Here is a 17,955-nt window from a genome sequence, read left to right as displayed (position 1 = left end):
CACATGGCTAGCCAGTTTTCCCAACACCATTTATTAAACAGGGAATCCTTTCCCCATTGCTTGTTTTTGTCAGGTTTATCAAAGATTCTATGGTTGTAGATATGTTGTGTTGCCTCCGATGCCTCTGTTCTGTTCCATTGGTCTGTATCTCTGTTTTGGTACCAGTACCATGCTGTTTTGATTACTGTAGCCTTGTAGTATGGTTTGAAATCCAGTAATGTGATGCCCCCCACTGTGTTCTTTTTGCTTAGCATTGACTTGGCTATGCAGGCTCTCTTTTGGTTCCATATGAAGTTCATGGTGGTTTCTTCCAGTTCTGTGAAGAAAGTCAATGGTAGCTTGATGGGGATAGCATTGATTCTGTAAATTACTTTGGGCAGTATAGCCATTTTCATGATATTAATTCTTCCTAACCATGAACATGGACTGTTTCTCCATCTGTTTGTGTCCTCTCTTATTTCGTTGAGCAGTGGTTGTAGTTTTCCTTGAAGAGGTCCCTTATGGTCCTTGTGAGTTGTATTCCTAGGTATTTTATTCTTTTTGTAGCAATTGGGAATGGCAGTTTGTTCTTGATTTGGCTCTCTTTAAGTCTGTTATTGGTGTAGAGGAATGCTTGTGATTTTTGCACATTGATTTTATATCCTGAGACTTTGCTGAAGTTGCTTATCAGTTTCAGGAGTTTTTGGGCTGAGGCGATGGGGTCTTCTAAGTACACTATCATGTCGTCTGCAAATAGAGACAATTTGGCTTCCACTTTTCCTATTTGAATACCCTTTATATCTTTTTCTTGCCTGATTGCTCTGGCTAGAACTTCCAGTACTATATTGAATAGGAGTGGTGAAAGAGGGCATCCTTGTCTAGTGCCGGATTTCAAAGGGAATGCTTCCAGTTTTTGCCCATTCAGTATGATATTGGCTGTTGGTTTGTCATAAATTGCTTTTATTACTTTGAGATACGTTCCATCGATACCGAGTTTATTGAGGGTTTTTAGCATAAAGGGCTGTTGAATTTTGTCAAATGCCTTCTCTGCGTCAATTGAGATAATCATGTGGTTTTTGTTTTTGGTTCTGTTTATGTGGTGAATTACGTTGATAGACTTGCATATGTTGAACCAGCATTGCATCCCCAGGATGAATCCTACTTGATCATGATGGATAAGTTTTTTGATTTGCTGTTGCAATCGGCTTGCCAGTATTTTATTGAAGATTTTAGCATCTATGTTCATCATAGCTATTGGCCTGAATTCTTCTTTTCTTGTTGGGTCTCTGCCAGGTTTGGTAACAGGGTGATATTGGTCTCATAAAATGATTTGGGAAGGATTCCCTCTTTTTGGATTATTTAGAATAGTTTCAGAAGGAATGGTACCAGCTCCTCTTTGTGTGTCTGATAGAATTCGGCTGTGAACGCATCTGGACCTGAGCTTTTTTTATGTGGTAGGCTCTTAATTGCTGCCTCGACTTCTGACCTTCTTATTGGTCTATTCATAGTTTCAGGTTCCTCCTCGTTTAGGCTTGGAAAATCACAGGTGTCCAGGAATTTATCCATTTCTTCCAGGTTTACTAGTTTATGTGCATAGAGTTGTTTGTAATATTCTCTGATGATGGATTGAATTTCTGTGGAATCTGTGGTGATTTACCCTTTATCGTTTTTTATTCCATCTATTTGGTTGTTCCCTGTTTTCTTTTTTATCAGTCTGGCTAGTGGTCTGTCTATTTTGTTGATCTTTTCAAAAAACCAGCTCTTGGATTTATTGATTTTTTTGAAGGGTTTTTCGTGTCTCTACCTCCTTCAGTTCTGCTCTGATCTTAGTTATTTCTTGTCTTCTGCTGGGTTTTGAGTTTTTTTGATCTTGCTCCTCTAGCTCTTTAAATTTTGATGATAGGGTGCCAATTTTGGATCTCTCCACTCTTCTTATATGGGCACTTATTGCTATATATTTTTCTCTGGAGACTGCTTTAAATGTGTCCCAGAGATTCTGGTATGTTATGTCTTCGTTCTCATTGGGTTCGAAGAACTTCTTTATTTCTGCCTTCATTTCATTGTTTATCCAGTCAACATTCAAGAGCCAGTTGTTCAGTTTCCATGAAGCTCTGTGGTTCTGAGTTAGTTTCTGAATTCTGAGGTCTAACTTGATTGCACTATGGTCTGAAAGACTGTTTGTTATGATTTCATTTTTTTTGCATTTGCTGAGGAGTGCTTTACTTCCAATTATGTGGTCAATTTTAGAGTAGGTGTGATGTGGTGCTGAGAAGAATGTATATTCTGTGGATTTGGGGTGGAGAGTTATGTAAATGTTTATCAGGTTTGCTTGTTCCAGGTCTGAGTTCTAGCCCTGGATATGCTTGTTAATTTTCTGTCTGGTTGATCTGTCTAATATTGACTGTGGAGTGTTAAAGTCTTCCACTCTTATTGTGTGGGAGTCCAAGTCTCTTTGTAAGTCATTAAGAATTTGCCTTATGTATCTGGGTGCTCCTGTATTGGGTCTATATATATAGGATCGTTAGCTCTTCTTGTTGTATCGATCCTTTTACCATTATGTAATGGCCTTCTTTGTCTCTTTTGATCTTTGTTGCTTTAAAGTCTATTTTATCAGAGATGAGAATTGCAACTCCTGCTTTTTTTTTGCTCTCCATTTGCTTGGTAAATCCTCCTCCATCCCTTTATTTTGAGCCTTTGTGTATCCTTGCATGTGAGATGGGTTTCCTGGATACAGCACACTGATGGGTTTTGGTTTTTTTTTTTTTTTTTGAGACAGAGTTTTGCTCTTGTGACCCTGGCTGGAGTGCAATGGCACAATCTCGGCTCACCGCAACCTCAGCCTCCTGGGTTCAGGCAATTCTCCTGCCTCAGCCTCCCAAGTAGCTGGGATTACAGGCACACGCTGCCATGCCCAGCTAATTTTTTGTATCTTTAGTAGAGACGGGGTCTCACCATGTTGACCAAAATGGTCTTGATCTCTTGACCTCATGATTCACCCGCCTCGGCCTCCGAAAGTGCTGGGATTACAGGCGTGAGCCACTGTGCCCGGCCAGGTTTTGGTTTTTTATCAAATTTACCAAGCTGCGACTTTTGATTGGTGCATTTAGCCTGTTTCCATTTACAGTTAATATTGTCATGTGTGAGTTTGATACTGACATTTTGATGCTAGCTGGCTGTTTTGTTTGTTAGTTGATGTAGATTCTTCATTTTGTTGATGCTCTTTAGCATTTAGTGTGTTTTTGGAATGGCTGGTACTGGTTGTTCCTTTCTATGTGTAGTGCCTATTTCAGGAGCTCTTATAAAGCCGTCCTGGTGGTGACAAAATCTCTTAGTACTTGCTTGTTTGCAAGGGATTTTATTTTATTTTTTTACTTATGAAGCCCAGTTTGGCTGGATATGAAATTCTGGGTTGAAAGTTCTTTTCTTTAAGGATGTTGAATATTGGCCCCCACTCTCTTCTGGCTTGTAGAGTTTCTGCTGAGAGATCTGCTGTGAGTCTGATGGGCTTCCCTTTGTGGGTGACCCGACCTTTCTTTCTGGCTGCCCTTAGTATTTTCTCCTTCCTTTCAACCCTGGTGGATCTGACGATTATGTGCCTTGGGGTTGCTCTTCTTGTGGAGTATCTTTGTGGTGTTCTCTGTATTTCCTGGATTTGAGTGTTGGCCTGCCTTGATAGGTTGGGGAAATTTTCCTGGGTAATATCCTGAAGAGTATTTTTCAGCATGGATTCGTTCTCTTCGTCACATTCTAGTACACCTATCAAACATAGGTTAGGTCTCTTCACATAGTCCCACATTTCTTGGAGACTTTGTTCATTCCTTTTTGCACTTTTTTCTCTGATCTTGGTTTCTCATTTTATTTCATTGAGTTGATCTTCGACTTCTGATATTCTTTCTTCTGCTTGGTCAATTCGACTGTTGAAACTTGTGCATGCTTCGCGAAGTTCTCGTGTTGTGTTTTTCAGCTCCTTCAATTCATTCTTATTCCTCTCTACATTATCCATTCTTGTTATCATTTCCTCGAATCTTTTTTCAAGGTTCTTGGTTTCTTTGCATTGATTTAAAACATGTTCTTTTAGCTCACAGAAGTTTCTCATTACCCACCTTCTGAAGTCTAATTCTGTCATTTCCTCACAGTCATTCTCCATCCAGCTTTGTTCCCTTGCTGGTGAGGAGCTTTGGTCCTTTGTAGGAGGTGAGGTGTTCTGATTTTGGGTGTTTTCCTCCTTTTTGTGCTGGTTTCTTCCCATCTTTGTGGATTTATCCACTTGTCTTCTGAGTAGTTGCTGCCTTTTCAATTGAGTCTCGAAGAGGACGCCCAGATTGTTGATCATGAAGTATTTCTGTTACTTGGTTTTCCTTCTACCAGTCTAGCCCCTCTGCTGTACGACTGCTGAGGTCCATTCCAGGCCCTGCTTGTCTGGGGTACACCTGTTGCAGCTGCGGAACAGTGAGGGATGCTACCAGTTTCTTCTTCTGCTATCTTTGTCCCAGAATAATGCCTGCCAAATGTCAGTCTGATCAGTCCTTTTATGGTGACTCTTTGGATATACAGGGGTCAGGGAGCTGCTTGAGGAGATGGTCTGTACTTTATAGGAGCTCAAGTGCTGAGCTGTGAGCTCCGTTGTTCATTCAGGGCTGTTAGGCTGCTACGTTTAAGTCTGCTGCAGCAGAACTTATAAAACCCCTTTTTTTCCTCAGATGCTCTGTCTCAGGGAGTTGGGGCTTTCTTTATGAGTGTCCATTGCACTGTCCTGCCCAGCTCGGAGGCAGTCTAGTCACTATTTGCCTGCCAAAGCTCCGCCCTGCTGGCGTGGGGTCCACCCTGTTGCTGTGGGCTCTGCCCTGCTGCCGCCATCTCTGCCCTGCTACCACAGGCTCCCCCCTGTGGCAGAGTCTCTCTGTTTTGGCGGGTTGCCTCAGCAATGGCAGGCTGCGTCAGCAATGGGAGTGTACCTCAGTAGGAGTGGATTGCCTCAGTAATGGTGGATGCCCCTCCCCCACCGAGCTGCACCGTCCTGGGTTCAGCTGTGCTCACAGTGAAACTCTTCACCCGGAGCATTTCAATTCACCATTTTGTTTGTCCCTGTGGGGGTGAAACCCATTGAGCCTGCTCACCGGGCTCCCTGCCTCAGAGCGCCATTTTTTTTTTTTAAGTTTAATGGTTGACTCTCTCCTAGGTGTTTCAGTCACCTTCTGTTAGGGCACTGGGATCTGTCTTATTTCCCGTGCAGGGACCCTCTGCTCTGGCTCAAACGCCACTTCCCAGGAATCTCCTGGTCTGGCTCACTGTCCAAGTCCCGTTTAATCCAATGGATATGCTAATCTGCCCTCCTAAGTCTCAGATTGCCAGTTTAACAGGGCACCCGGACCAGTGTGTTTTGTGTGGAGTGTTGTGGAGTGCCACTGTGCTGCTGTGCTGGCCAAAGCAGCCACACCAGCCAGAACAGCTGCGCTGGAATCCTGTGTCTCTCCTACACCTGGGAATTACCCCGTTCTGTGTACAACAAAGATTTGTCTGGAAATGCGGCTTTGACTCACCCTCTGCACGTTCACTAAGAGCTGCAATCCTTGGTTGTTCTTACCATGCCATCTTGAATCTGCACTTTCATCTCTCGGGTTTTTAAAGGGCCCTGTCAGTAAAAGCAGTGTGTCATCTCCTCTGAGGTAATGATAGTTCCACATTTGATTGGTAAGTTTCCTTCCTCCCACTCCTGTGTCATGAAGTTGTTACATTACTTGTCTTCTTGTCATCCAAATTAAAATGCAAAATAAATATATAAAGCCTATCAATGGGTGGGAGTAAGGTGCATAGGAAACCTCAATTAGCATCCACAGCTGCCAAAAACTATGTGACAGTTGCGTCTGACATTGCTATTTTCATCTGTGGACATGCAGCAAGAATATGCTGCTGATAAGGCACATAAGCAGTTGTGCCAGTACAGACTGTGCTGAAAAATATGTTTGGTTTAATGACTCTTGGTAACATTGTTAGAATTGGCTAAACTACAGATAATATATTATTGTGACCATAAGATATTCCATTCCCCGGCTGTTTTACTAAATTTAGTACAACTATCACCAAGCTAAGAAAAGTGATTACTTAGAATTGTTATATGGTACCACATAAACCAAAATGTTGAAATCTATGTTCTACTTTTAAAATTTTTATTTCAATAGGTTTTTGGAGAACAGGTGGTATTGGGTTATATGAATCGTTCTTTAGTGGTAGTTTCTGAGATTTTGGTGTACCAATCACCCAAGCAGTGTATACTTATACCCAGTGTGTAGTATTTTATTCCTTACCTCCCGTCCATCCTTTTCCCTACGTCCCCAAAGTCCATTGTATCATTCTTAGGCCTTTGAATCCTCATGCTTAACTTCCACTTATAAGTAAGAAAATACAGTGTTTGGTTTTCCATTCCTGAGTTACTTCACTCAGAATAACAGTCTCCAAAATTGACAAATTGGATCTAAGTAAACTGAAGAGCTTCTTCACAGAAAAAGAAACTATCCATCACAGTCTCCAAAATTGACAAATTGGATCTAAGTAAACTGAAGAGCTTCTGCACAGAAAAAGAAGCTATCAGAGTGAACAGGCAATCTAGAGAATGGGAGAAAACTTTCAAAATCTACCCATCTGACAAAGGTCTAATATCCAGAATCTTCAAGGAACTTAAATTTACAAGAAAAACATAATCCCATCAAAAAGTGAATGAAGAATAGGAACAGACATTTCTCAAAAGAAGACATTTATGTGGGAAACAAACATGAAAAAAGAAATGTAACATCACTAATTATTAGAGAAATGCAAATTGAAACCATGATGAGATACCATCTCACACCAGTCAGAATGGTGATTATTAAAAAGTCAAGAAATACTAACTGCTGGCAAGGTCACAAAGAAATAGGAACACTTTTACACTGTTGGTGGAAATGTCAATTAGTTCATTGTAGAAGACAGTGTGGCAGTTCCTCAAGGATCTAGAACCAGAAATGATGACTGGATAAAGATAATGTGGTACATATACATGATGGAATATTGTGCAGTCATAGAAAGGAACGAGATCATATCCTTTGCAGGAGCATGGATGAAGCTGGAAGTCATCATCCTCAGCAAACTAACACAGGAACACAAAACCAAACACTGCATGTTCTCACTCATAAGTGGGAGTTTAAGAATACATAGACACAGGGAAAGGAACATCACACACTGGGTCAAATTTGGGGATTGTGGGCAAGGGGAAGGAGAGCATTAGGACAGATAGCTAATGCATGCAGGCTTAAAACCTACATGATGGGTTAATAGTTGCAGCAAACCACCATGGCACACGTATACCTATATAACAAACCTACACGTTCTGCACTTATATCCCACAAATTAAAGTAAAATTTTTATCAAGGAAAAGAACAAAAGAATAATGGTCTCCAATTACATCCAGGTTGCTGTGAATGCCATCATTTCATTCCTTTTTATGACTGCATAGAATTTCAAGGAATATAGGTGTGTGTATGTATGTATGTGTGTGTGTGTGTGTGTGTGTGTGTGTATGTAGATAGATAGATACCACATTTTATTTATCCACTTACTGATTGATGGGCATTTGGGCTGGTTTCATGTTTTTTCAGTTGCAAATTGTGCTACTATAAACATGCATGTGCAAGTATCTATTTCGTATAATGACTTCTATTCCTCTGGGTACATACCCAGCAGTGGGATTGCTGGATCAAATGGTAGATCTACTTTTAAATATTTAAGGACTCTCCACACAGTTTTCCATGGTGGCTGTACTACTTTACATTTCCACCAACAGTGTAAAAGTGTTCCCTTTTTGTCATATCAATGTCAACATCTGTTATATTTTGGTATTTTGATTATGGCCATTTTTACAGGAATGAGGTGGTATTGTCTTGTGGTTTTGATTTGCATTTTCCTGATAATTAGTGATGTTTAATATTTTTTTCATATTTTTGCTGGACGTTGGTATATTTTCTTTTGAGAATTGTCTGTTAATGTCTTTGGCTCCCTTTTTAAAAATTTTTTATTGCATTTTAGGTTTTGGGGTACATGTGCAGAACATGCAAGACAGTTGCATAGGTACACACATGGCAGTGTGTTTTGCTTCCTTTCTCCCCTTCACCTACATTTGGCATTTCTCCCCAGGCTATCCCTCCCCAGCTCCCCCCACGCTGGCCCTCCCCTTTTCCCCCCAATAGACCCCAGTATTTAGTACTCGCCTCCGTGTGTCCATTTTAGCACTCCCCTCCGTGTGTCCATGTGTTCTCATTTTTCATCACCCGCCTATGAGTGAGAATGTGCGGTATTTCATTTTCTGTTCTTGTGTCAGTTTGCTGAGAATGATGTTCTCCAGATTCATCCATGTCCCTACAAACGACGCAAACTCATCATTTCTGATTGCTGCATAATATTCCACGGTGTATATGTGCCACATTTTCCCAATCCAGTCTATCATCAATGGGCATTTGGGTTGATTCCAGGTCTTTGCTATTGTAAACAGGGCTGCAATAAACATTTGTGTGCATGTGTCCTTATAGTAGAACGATTTATAGTCCTTTGGATATATACCCAGTAATGGGATTGCTGGGTCAAATGGAATTTCTATTTCTAAGGCCTTGAGGAATCGCCACACTGTCTTCCACAATGGTTGAACTAATTTACACTCCCACCAACAGTGTAAAAGTGTTCCTTTTTCTCCACATCCTCTCCAGTATCTGTTGTCTCCAGATTTTTTAATGATCGCCATTCTAACTGGCATGAGATGGTATCTCAATGTGGTTTTGATTTGCATCTCTCTGATGACCAGTGATGATGAGCATTTTTTCATAAGATTGTTGGCCTCATATATGTCTTCTTTTGTAACATGTCTGTTCATATCCTTTGTCCATTTTTGAATGGGCTTGTTTGTTTTTTTCTGTAAATCTGTTTGGGTTCTTGGTAAATTCTGGATATCAGCCCTTTGTCAGATGGGTGAACTGCAAAAATTTTTTCTTATTCTGTTTGTTGACGATTCACTCTAGTGACTGTTTCTTTTGCTGTGCAGAAACTATGGAGTTTGATTAGGTCCCATTTGTCTATTTTGGCTTTTGTTGCCAATGCTTTTGGTGTTTTGTTCATGAAGTCCTTGCCTATTCCTATGTCCTGGATGGTTTTGCCTAGATTTTCTTCTAGGGTTTTTATGGTGCCAGGTCTTATGTTTAAGTCTTTAATCCATCTGGAGTTAATTTTAGTGTAAGGTGTCAGGAAGGGGTCCAGTTTCTGCTTTCTGCACATGGCTAGCCAGTTTTCCCAACACCATTTATTAAACAGGGAATCCTTTCCCCATTGCTTGTTTTTGTCAGGTTTATCAAAGATTCTATGGTTGTAGATATGTTGTGTTGCCTCCGATGCCTCTGTTCTGTTCCATTGGTCTGTATCTCTGTTTTGGTACCAGTACCATGTTGTTTTGATTACTGTAGCCTTGTAGTATAGTTTGAAATCTGGTAATGTGATGCCCCCCCACTGTGTTCTTTTTGCTTAGCATTGACTTGGCTATGCGGGCTCTCTTTTGGTTCCATATGAAGTTCATGGTGGTTTTTTTCCAGTTCTGTGAAGAAAGTCAATGGTAGCTTGATGGGGATAGCATTGATTCTGTAAATTACTTTGGGCAGTATAGCCATTTTCACGATATTAATTCTTCCTAACCATGAACATGAACTGTTTCTCCATCTGTTTGTGTCCTCTCTTATTTCGTTGAGCAGTGGTTGTAGTTTTCCTTGAAGAGGTCCCTTATGGTCCTTGTGAGTTGTATTCCTAGGTATTTTATTCTTTTTGTAGCAATTGGGAATGGCAGTTTGTTCTTGATTTGGCTCTCTTTAAGTCTGTTATTGGTGTAGAGGAATGCTTGTGATTTTTGCACATTGATTTTATATCCTGAGACTTTGCTGAAGTTGCTTATCAGTTTCAGGAGTTTTTGGGCTGAGACGATGGGGTCTTCTAGGTATACTATCATGTCATCTGCAAATAGAGACATTTGGCTCACTTTTTGATGGCACTGTTTGTTTTTCTTCTTGCTGATTTGTTTGAGTTCCTTGTAGATTCTGGATTTTAGCCCTTTGTAAACTGTATAGATAGAAAATACTTTCTCCCACTTTCTGGGTTTTATGTTTACTTTGCTAATTATTTCTTTTGTGATTCAGAAGCTTTTTAGTTTAGTTAAGTCCCATCTTTTTATCTCTTTTGTTGCATTTGTTTGGGTTCTTGGTTATAAAATCTTTGCCTAATGTTTAGAAGGGTATTTTCAATGTTATCTTCTATAATTTATAGGTATTAGGTCTTAGATTTAAGTAATTTATCCATCTTGAGTTAATTTTTGAATAGGGTGAGAGATGAGGATTCAGTTTCCTTCTTCCACATGTGTCTTGCCAATTATTCCAGTGAAGCAGGAGCAGCCACTAGAAACAGACCTCAAAATGAGGCAGGAGTGGCCATGAGGAACAGACCTCTTGGACACTGAACTAGGAAGGAAGAGGTCATTTATTTTGGCAGGGAGCAAGGCAACATGTTTGTCTGATGGCCAAGCTCCTCTAACAAAGAGAAGCAGTTTGGAGTACTCTCTGCCTTTCATCTGTGTCAAAAAGATACATAAGCAGTTGGTGGCAATCAGCCCAAGTGGGGTTATGAGTTTGAATAATAGTTTGCAGTAGGTCATTGAGAGCCTGTGGCTTCTCGGTATAAGATGGGTTGTTATTCTTCCAGTTAATGAGATCAGCTGAGGTGAATGGCAGGTACATGAAAACATGCCTTTCTACCATGTGGCCATCTTCATTCACTCCTGTGTACCTCTGCTTTCTTAAAGGCATCTGCACCCCTGCCTTGGGTCACAGATGGGCTGCCAGAGGGCGAGTTCCTTCCAGGAAGCAGGCAGCAATGGGTGGAGTTTTTCCACACTCTCTTTTGTCTATCCTGGGTGGTTTAGGGGTGTGCAATTCTGGTAGGGGTGCTAAGGCTTCCAGCCCAGGGGCAGGGAGTCCTTGCAGAGGAGGGGGCATTACTGGCAAAAACTCTTTTGCCGCTGGCTCTGCCAGAACCTTGGGAGTCGTTGTCTGTGCCACTGAATCTGCCCAGACCTTGAGAGTCCGTGCCTCTCAGTGTGGGGAGTGGGGGGAGGTTCTTTTCTTGCTGTCTGTCCCTTGGCCACTAAAACAGTCGCTGCCTGTACTCTTAACCACTTTAAAGGGTTTAAAACTAACTGTAACGATGAGTCTCTGTACGGAAATTGATTAATGTGTCCTAGCTTGCTGCAAATAACCTCATGACTTACTTTGGAGACAAGAGACCTGTGTAGGGTCCCCTCTGAGGGCCAACCCACCCCAAATGCTGGCCAGTCTACCTCAAATAAAGTCCTTAACTTCTCTTGTGTAAGGTCCCCTCTAATGGACCTGATGCTCCCACATTTCATGGCTGATGAGTCCAGTTGGACCCCTCCACACACACACACGCAATCACTCTCCTCCCTCCACCCAAATCAAAACCATAAGCAAAAGCTTCCAAGGTTAGTTACAAAAGAAGAGATAGAGAAAGCCAAGTTCAAGAGTGTCAAATCTGGCACACATGGGTGATCAGGCCACGCTTCCACCTAAAGGAGGTGGGCAAGTTTCCCGGGATCCATCCTATCATGTTTCTGTTGTCCAGACATTCCAAGTCCCCATTCCTTCTCGGTGTTCAGCCCCTGGGTGGATCCACACTGTGGGGGGCTTTCCTGCTCCACCCTGGTGAGGCTTTCCACCAGGCCAATACCTGCCCAGGAGTGCTGTCAGGAATTGCATCTCCCTAGCAAGCAGGAGACCCCTGCAGGGATGCTCCGGAAGGCTAGGCAAACAACCTGAGAGGCTTTGCTGGCCGTCTGCCAACCGAAAACTCACTTCCTCATCAGGGAACCAAAAACGAAGCAGAAGCGGCCACAAGAAACAGACCTCTTGGACATTGAACTAGGAAGGAAGAGGTCCTTTATTTCAGTTGGGAGCAAGGGAACATGTTTGTCTAATAGCCAAGCTCATCTAACAAAAAGAAACTACTTTTATATAGGCTTACAACTCTAGATATTACACATGAAAGAGTCTTGGGTTTACAGTTTTAGAAATTACATGTGAAAGGGTCTTGGTTGATGGAGGAGGTGTAGGGTGGGGATTTTATCTTGTTTAAGTAAAAACAATGCCTTCCAGAGAGATTCCCCCATACCATGCCTGCTATCTATAGGAAGGCACTTTAGGAGATGCCAGTCAGCCAGCCTTTTCTTCCATTGAAATATTGTGTGGAAGTCAAGGGGGAGGTGATCTTAGATGCTTGGGTCTCCTGCCTCACCAGATACTTGGTTAGTGATTTCTTATCCATTTTGCCATTCCATTTATTTTAAATAGAGCATATACACCATTTACATTCAACTTTAGCATGGAGATGTGAGCAACTATTCTATTCATTGTGCTCTTTGTTTCCTGAATACCCTGCTGTTGTTGTTTTCATTGTGTTGTTTTATAGGTCCTGTGACATTTATGCTTATAGGAGATTCTATTTTGGTGTATTTCAGAGATTTGTTTTCAATATTTAGAGCTCCTTTTAGCAGGTATTTTAGTGCTGACTTGTTAGTGGCAAATTCTCTCAGCATTTGGTTGTCTGAAAAAGACTGTATCTTTTCCTAATTTATGAAGCTTAGTTTTGCTGAAAACAAAATTCGTGGCTGACAATTGTTTTGTTTAAGGAAGCTAAAGATAGGATCCCAATCCTTTTTAGCTTGGAAGGTTTCTGCTGAGAAATCTGCTGTTTATCTGATTGATAGGTTTTCCTTAATAGGTTACATTATGATTTTGTCTCACACCTCTTAAGATTCTTTCCTTCGTCTTGACTTTACATAACCTGAATACTGTGTGCCTAGACGATGTTTTTGTGGTCAATTTCCCAGTTATTCTTTGAGCTTCTAGTGTTTGACTGTCTAGATTTTTAGCAAGGCCAGAGAAGTTTTCCTCAATTATTCCCTCAACTATGTTTTCCAAACTTAGATTTCTCTTCTTCCTCTGGAACACCAATTATTCTTAGGTTTGTTTGTTTAATATAATCCCAGACTTCTTGGAGGCTTTGTTCTTTTCTTCTTTGACATTTTTTGACTGGGTTAATTGCAAAGCCTTATCTTCAAGCTCTAAAGTTTTTACTTCTACTTGTTCAATTCTATTTCTGAAACATTTTAAAGCATTTTGCATTTCTTTATGTGTATCTTTGATTTCTGGAAGTTGTGATTGTTTTTTTTTATGCTATCTATTTTACTGGAGATTATTTCCATTTATATCCTGTAATTTTTTCATTTTTTAAACTTGGACTTCACCTTTCTCTGGTGCCTTCTTGTTTGACTTTATAATCAACCTTCTGAATTCTTTTTCTGGCAATTAAGGGATTTTGTCTTGGTTTGGATCCACTACTGGTGAGCTAGTGTGATATTTGGGAGGTATAAAAGAACCTTGTTTTTTCATGTTACCAGAATTGTTTTGCTGGTTCCTTCTCATTTGGATAGACTATGTTAGAAGGAAGATCTGGGCCTCAAAGGCTGTTGTTCAGACTTTTTTGTTGGACAGTGTGCTTTCTTGATGTGGTGCTATCCCCTTTTCCCTAGGGATGGGCTTCCTGAGAGTCAAACTGCCGTGGTGGTTCTTCCTCTTCCGGATTTTGCCACCCAGTGGAGCTACCGGGCTCTGGTAATCTACCTCCTTCAAAGAATTTGTGGATTCTTTCAGCTTTCTTGGTATATTCCTGCAGTAGTCCTTGGAGCAAAAATTTATGATATGAGTGTCCACACACTGCTTTGTTCACCCAAGTGGGAGCTGCAAGTTAGTCCTGCCTCCTATTTGCCATTTTTTCTCAACCCCCAGATTTTCTACTTTTAAGTAACCATCAGTTTGTCTATTCAACTTTTGCTTTTAAGTATATAGAGATGTTAAACAGAGGAAAGTGGCCAAGAGAAAGTGGATAGAATTTTATGGAGTAAGTGGAACTCCTGCTAAGCCTTGAAGAGTGTTTATAGATTTATTGACATGGAGGAGATGGTTTCAGCCTCAAGGAAAACCATAAATACTAACAGGGCTGGAAGGACCTAGGTGTATTTGGAGGGTAATGAGGCAATTTAATTGGCACAGAGCAAGTTTGCCAAGAGAACCAAAAAAAAAAAAAATCCGGGATTGAAACGTGTGAGGTCAGGTAATAAAAGGCCTTGGAAATCATCAGAGGAACTAAAAAATGTTTGAAATTATAATAGAAAATATTTATAGACATCTGAACAAAAGTGAATCTGATAAAAGTAGTGTTTTAAGTCAGCAGGATATGAAGAAATGGAGCACCATGCATTAAAGATGGTGTGGGAGATTTTAACATTGAAAAGGACTAACATTTTGGAATCACATATACTTGTGTTGTCCACTTTACATTCATTTGCTAAGTTTAGGAATTACAGGCAACAGATTCAAACCCACAATTAAGTGACTTAAAAAGCCCCTATTTTTTCTACCTCAGCGCTTTGCCAGGGGATATGATTTCACTATGTCTCCACCCAAATCTCATCTTGAATTCTCACATTTTGTGGGAAGGATCTGGTGACAGGTAATTGAATCATGGGAGCAGGTCTTTCCCATGCTGTTCTGATGACAGTGAATAAGTCTCACAAGATCTGGTGATTTTACAAGGAGGAGTTCCCCTGCACAAGTTCTCTTCTCCTGTGTGCCACCATGTGAAACATGCCTTTCACCTTCTGCCATGATTGTGAGGCTACCTCCACCATGTGAATATGTGAGTCCATTAAATCTCTTTCTTTTGTAAATTGCCCAGTCTTGGGTATGTCTCTATCAGCAGTGTATTAAATGGATTAATACAGTAAATTGGTACCAATAGAGTGGGATGCTGCTAAAAAGATACCCAAAATGTGAAAGCAAATTTGGAACTAGGTAACAGTTTGGAATAGTTTAAAGGCTGCAGGAAAAGAGAGTAAAATGTGGGAATGTTTGGAACTTTCTAGAGACTTGTTTAATGGCTTTGACTAAAATGCTGATAGAAATATAGACAATAAAGTCCAGGCTGAGGTGGTCTCAGATGGAGATGAGTTTGTTGGGAAATGGAGCAAAAGTGACTCTTATTATGTTTTAGAGACTGGTGGCATTTTGCCCCTGACCTGATATCTGTGAAACTTTGAACTTGAGAGAGATGATTTAGGGTATCTGGCAGAAGAAATTTCTAAGCAGCAAAGCATTCAAGGAGTGACATGAATGCTGTCAAAAGCATTCAGTTTTATAAAGGGAGCAGAGCATAAAAGTTTGGAAAATTTACAGCCTGACAATATGATACAAAAGAAAATCCCATTTTCTGAGAAGAAATCCAATCTGGTTGAAGAAATTTGCATAAGTAACAAAAAGTCGAATGTTAATTCTTAAGACAGTGGGGGGAAAAGGCTTTAGGGCATGTCAGAAGTCTTCATGGCAGCCTCTCCTATCACAGGTTTTGAGGCCTAGGAGGAAAAAAATTGTTTTATGGTTCAGTCCTAGGGGCCCCCTTCTGTGTGCAGCCTAGGAATTTGGTGCCCTGTGCCCCAGCTGCTACAGCATGGTTGAAAGGGGCCAACATAGAGCTCAGGCCATGGCTTCACAGGGTGAAAGCCCCAAGCCTTGGCAGCTTCCACATGGTTTTGAGCCTGCCAGTGCACAGAACTGGGGTTTGGGAACCTCCACCCAGATTTTACCAAATGTATGGAAAGTGTGAACATCCAAGAAATAGTTTGCTGCAGGGTTAAGACCCTATGGAGAACCACTGCTAGGGATATGCAGAGGGGAAATGTGGGACTGGAGCCCCAACACTGGGGAACTGCCTGGTGGAGCTGTGAGAAGAGGGCCACCATTCTCCAGACCTCAGAATAGTAGATCCACTGACAGCTTGCACCATGTGCCTGAAAAAGCTGAAGACATTCAACACAAGCCCATTAAAGCAGTCAAGAGGGAGTCTCTACTGTGCAAAGCCACAAGGGCAGAGATGCCCAAGATCATAGGAACCCCCCTCTTGCATCAGCATAACCTGGATATGAGACATGGATTAAAAGGAAATAATTTTGGACCTTTAAGATTTGACTACCCACTGAATTTTGGACTTGCATGGGACCCATAGCCTCTTTGTTTTGGCCAATTTCTCCCATTTGGAATGGGATAAAATATATTTATATTTACCCAATGCCTGTTTCCCCATTTTATTGAGGAAGTAATTAGCTTTCTTTTGACTTTATGGGCTCATAGGCAGAAGGGACTTGCCTTGTCTCAGATGAGACTTTGAATTGCAGACTTTTGAGTTAATGCTAAAATGAGTTAAGACTTTGGGGACTGTTGGGAAGGCATGATTGGTTTTGAAATGTGAGGACATGAGATTTGGGAGGGTCTAGGTGCAGTGTAATTTGGTTTGGATGTGTCCCCACCCAAATCTCATTTTGAATTCCCACATGTTGTGGGAGGAACCCAGTGGGGGGTAATTGAATCATGGAAGCAGGTGTTTTCTGTGCTCTTCTCATGACAGTGAATAAATCTCATGGTATCTGAGGCTTTTAAAAAGGGGAGCTTCCTGACAAAAACTCTCTTCTCTTGTCTGCTGCCTTGTGAAATGTGCCTTTCACCTTCTGCTATGACTGTGAGGCTTCCCCAGCCATCTGGAACTGTGTGTCCATTAAACTTCTTGGTTTTGTAACTTGTCTGGTCTCAGGTATGTCTTTATCTTTATTAGCAACATGAAAATGGACTAATACACTAGGTTTGATTCTGAATGTCAGTGATTCCCTTGACAAGTCTGGATGTTCTCCTGCCCTGAGCATCAGTAAACACAGTTATGACTTAGCTCCTCTTTACCTACTTCCTCAGTTTTGCAATCTGCAAAACTAGAGAATGTATTTGTCTAAATTCTGTTTTGAGTTGTAATGTGGTTGGCTTTTGAAATAGCCTAGAAAAATTCCTTGGAATCCTAGGCAAGACTGATTATGATTAGAGTCAAGTAAAGACTCAGTTCAATAGACATTTCAGAGGCAAGTCCAAGAAGACTTGCAGACAGATGGGACTTTAACACCAAAATGAAAGCATAAAATAAAGTAAGAAATGCATGAAAAGACCCACCGGACATTTGAGTTTCCATTGGCAGAAGAACTAGGAAATTTATGAGAGTTTCTCAGGAAGAAAAAGGGTAGAATATTCAGGGAACCCTTGTGACAAAGAAGGAAGCTACATAAATAGAGACATTCTCTATGTAATGGAACTATGGATTTATTGATTGGGTGACAACAGTTAAAATCTCAATTAGATGATGACTTTAAGATTATTATCATTTTCAAGTGGCAGATGATAATGTGGAAAACTCTGAAGGGGAAAAACATCTAGAAAATGGAGTTAGGAAAAAGAAAAAGTCATCAGAGAAGAAAAAATGAGTGATCATAGATGTGAAGAGGAGTTTCAAGGATAGTATTTATTGAATTACTTGATAATAGGTAGACAGATATAAACTTTTAAAAAATACAGAAATAAACATATTGTGGATCAGAGACATTTATTGTGTCCTTATTGACATTTAATTTTTTTTGGAATACTTGTCAGATTACTCTGGTCATGAAGGTTTCCATTTGATTAATTGCATATCATGGAGAAAATAGTAACAATTCATCTTAATATGTTCTTACCAATTTATAAAGACTTAAATTTATTTTATAGTGTTAGTGTACATAACAGCTCTGTTAGATAAGTGTTGTAATCAATACTGTACAAATGAGGAAAATGAAATACGAAATGAGATTAAAAAATGTACATGTGGGGGTAAATATTTTCCTATGCTCAAATCCAATCTTAAAAACCAGAGAAAGGACAGAATACAGTATATAAAGGCATGAAAAAGCCACTAATAGTTTCAAAACTTACTAGCAAAACTTGA

The sequence above is a fragment of the Callithrix jacchus genome, chromosome 1 (assembly GCF_049354715.1).
Source record: "Callithrix jacchus isolate 240 chromosome 1, calJac240_pri, whole genome shotgun sequence".
Taxonomy (NCBI): Eukaryota; Metazoa; Chordata; class Mammalia; order Primates; family Cebidae; genus Callithrix; species Callithrix jacchus.
The sequence above is the reverse complement of the archived record's forward strand: the minus strand, read 5'-3'. Positions refer to the sequence as shown.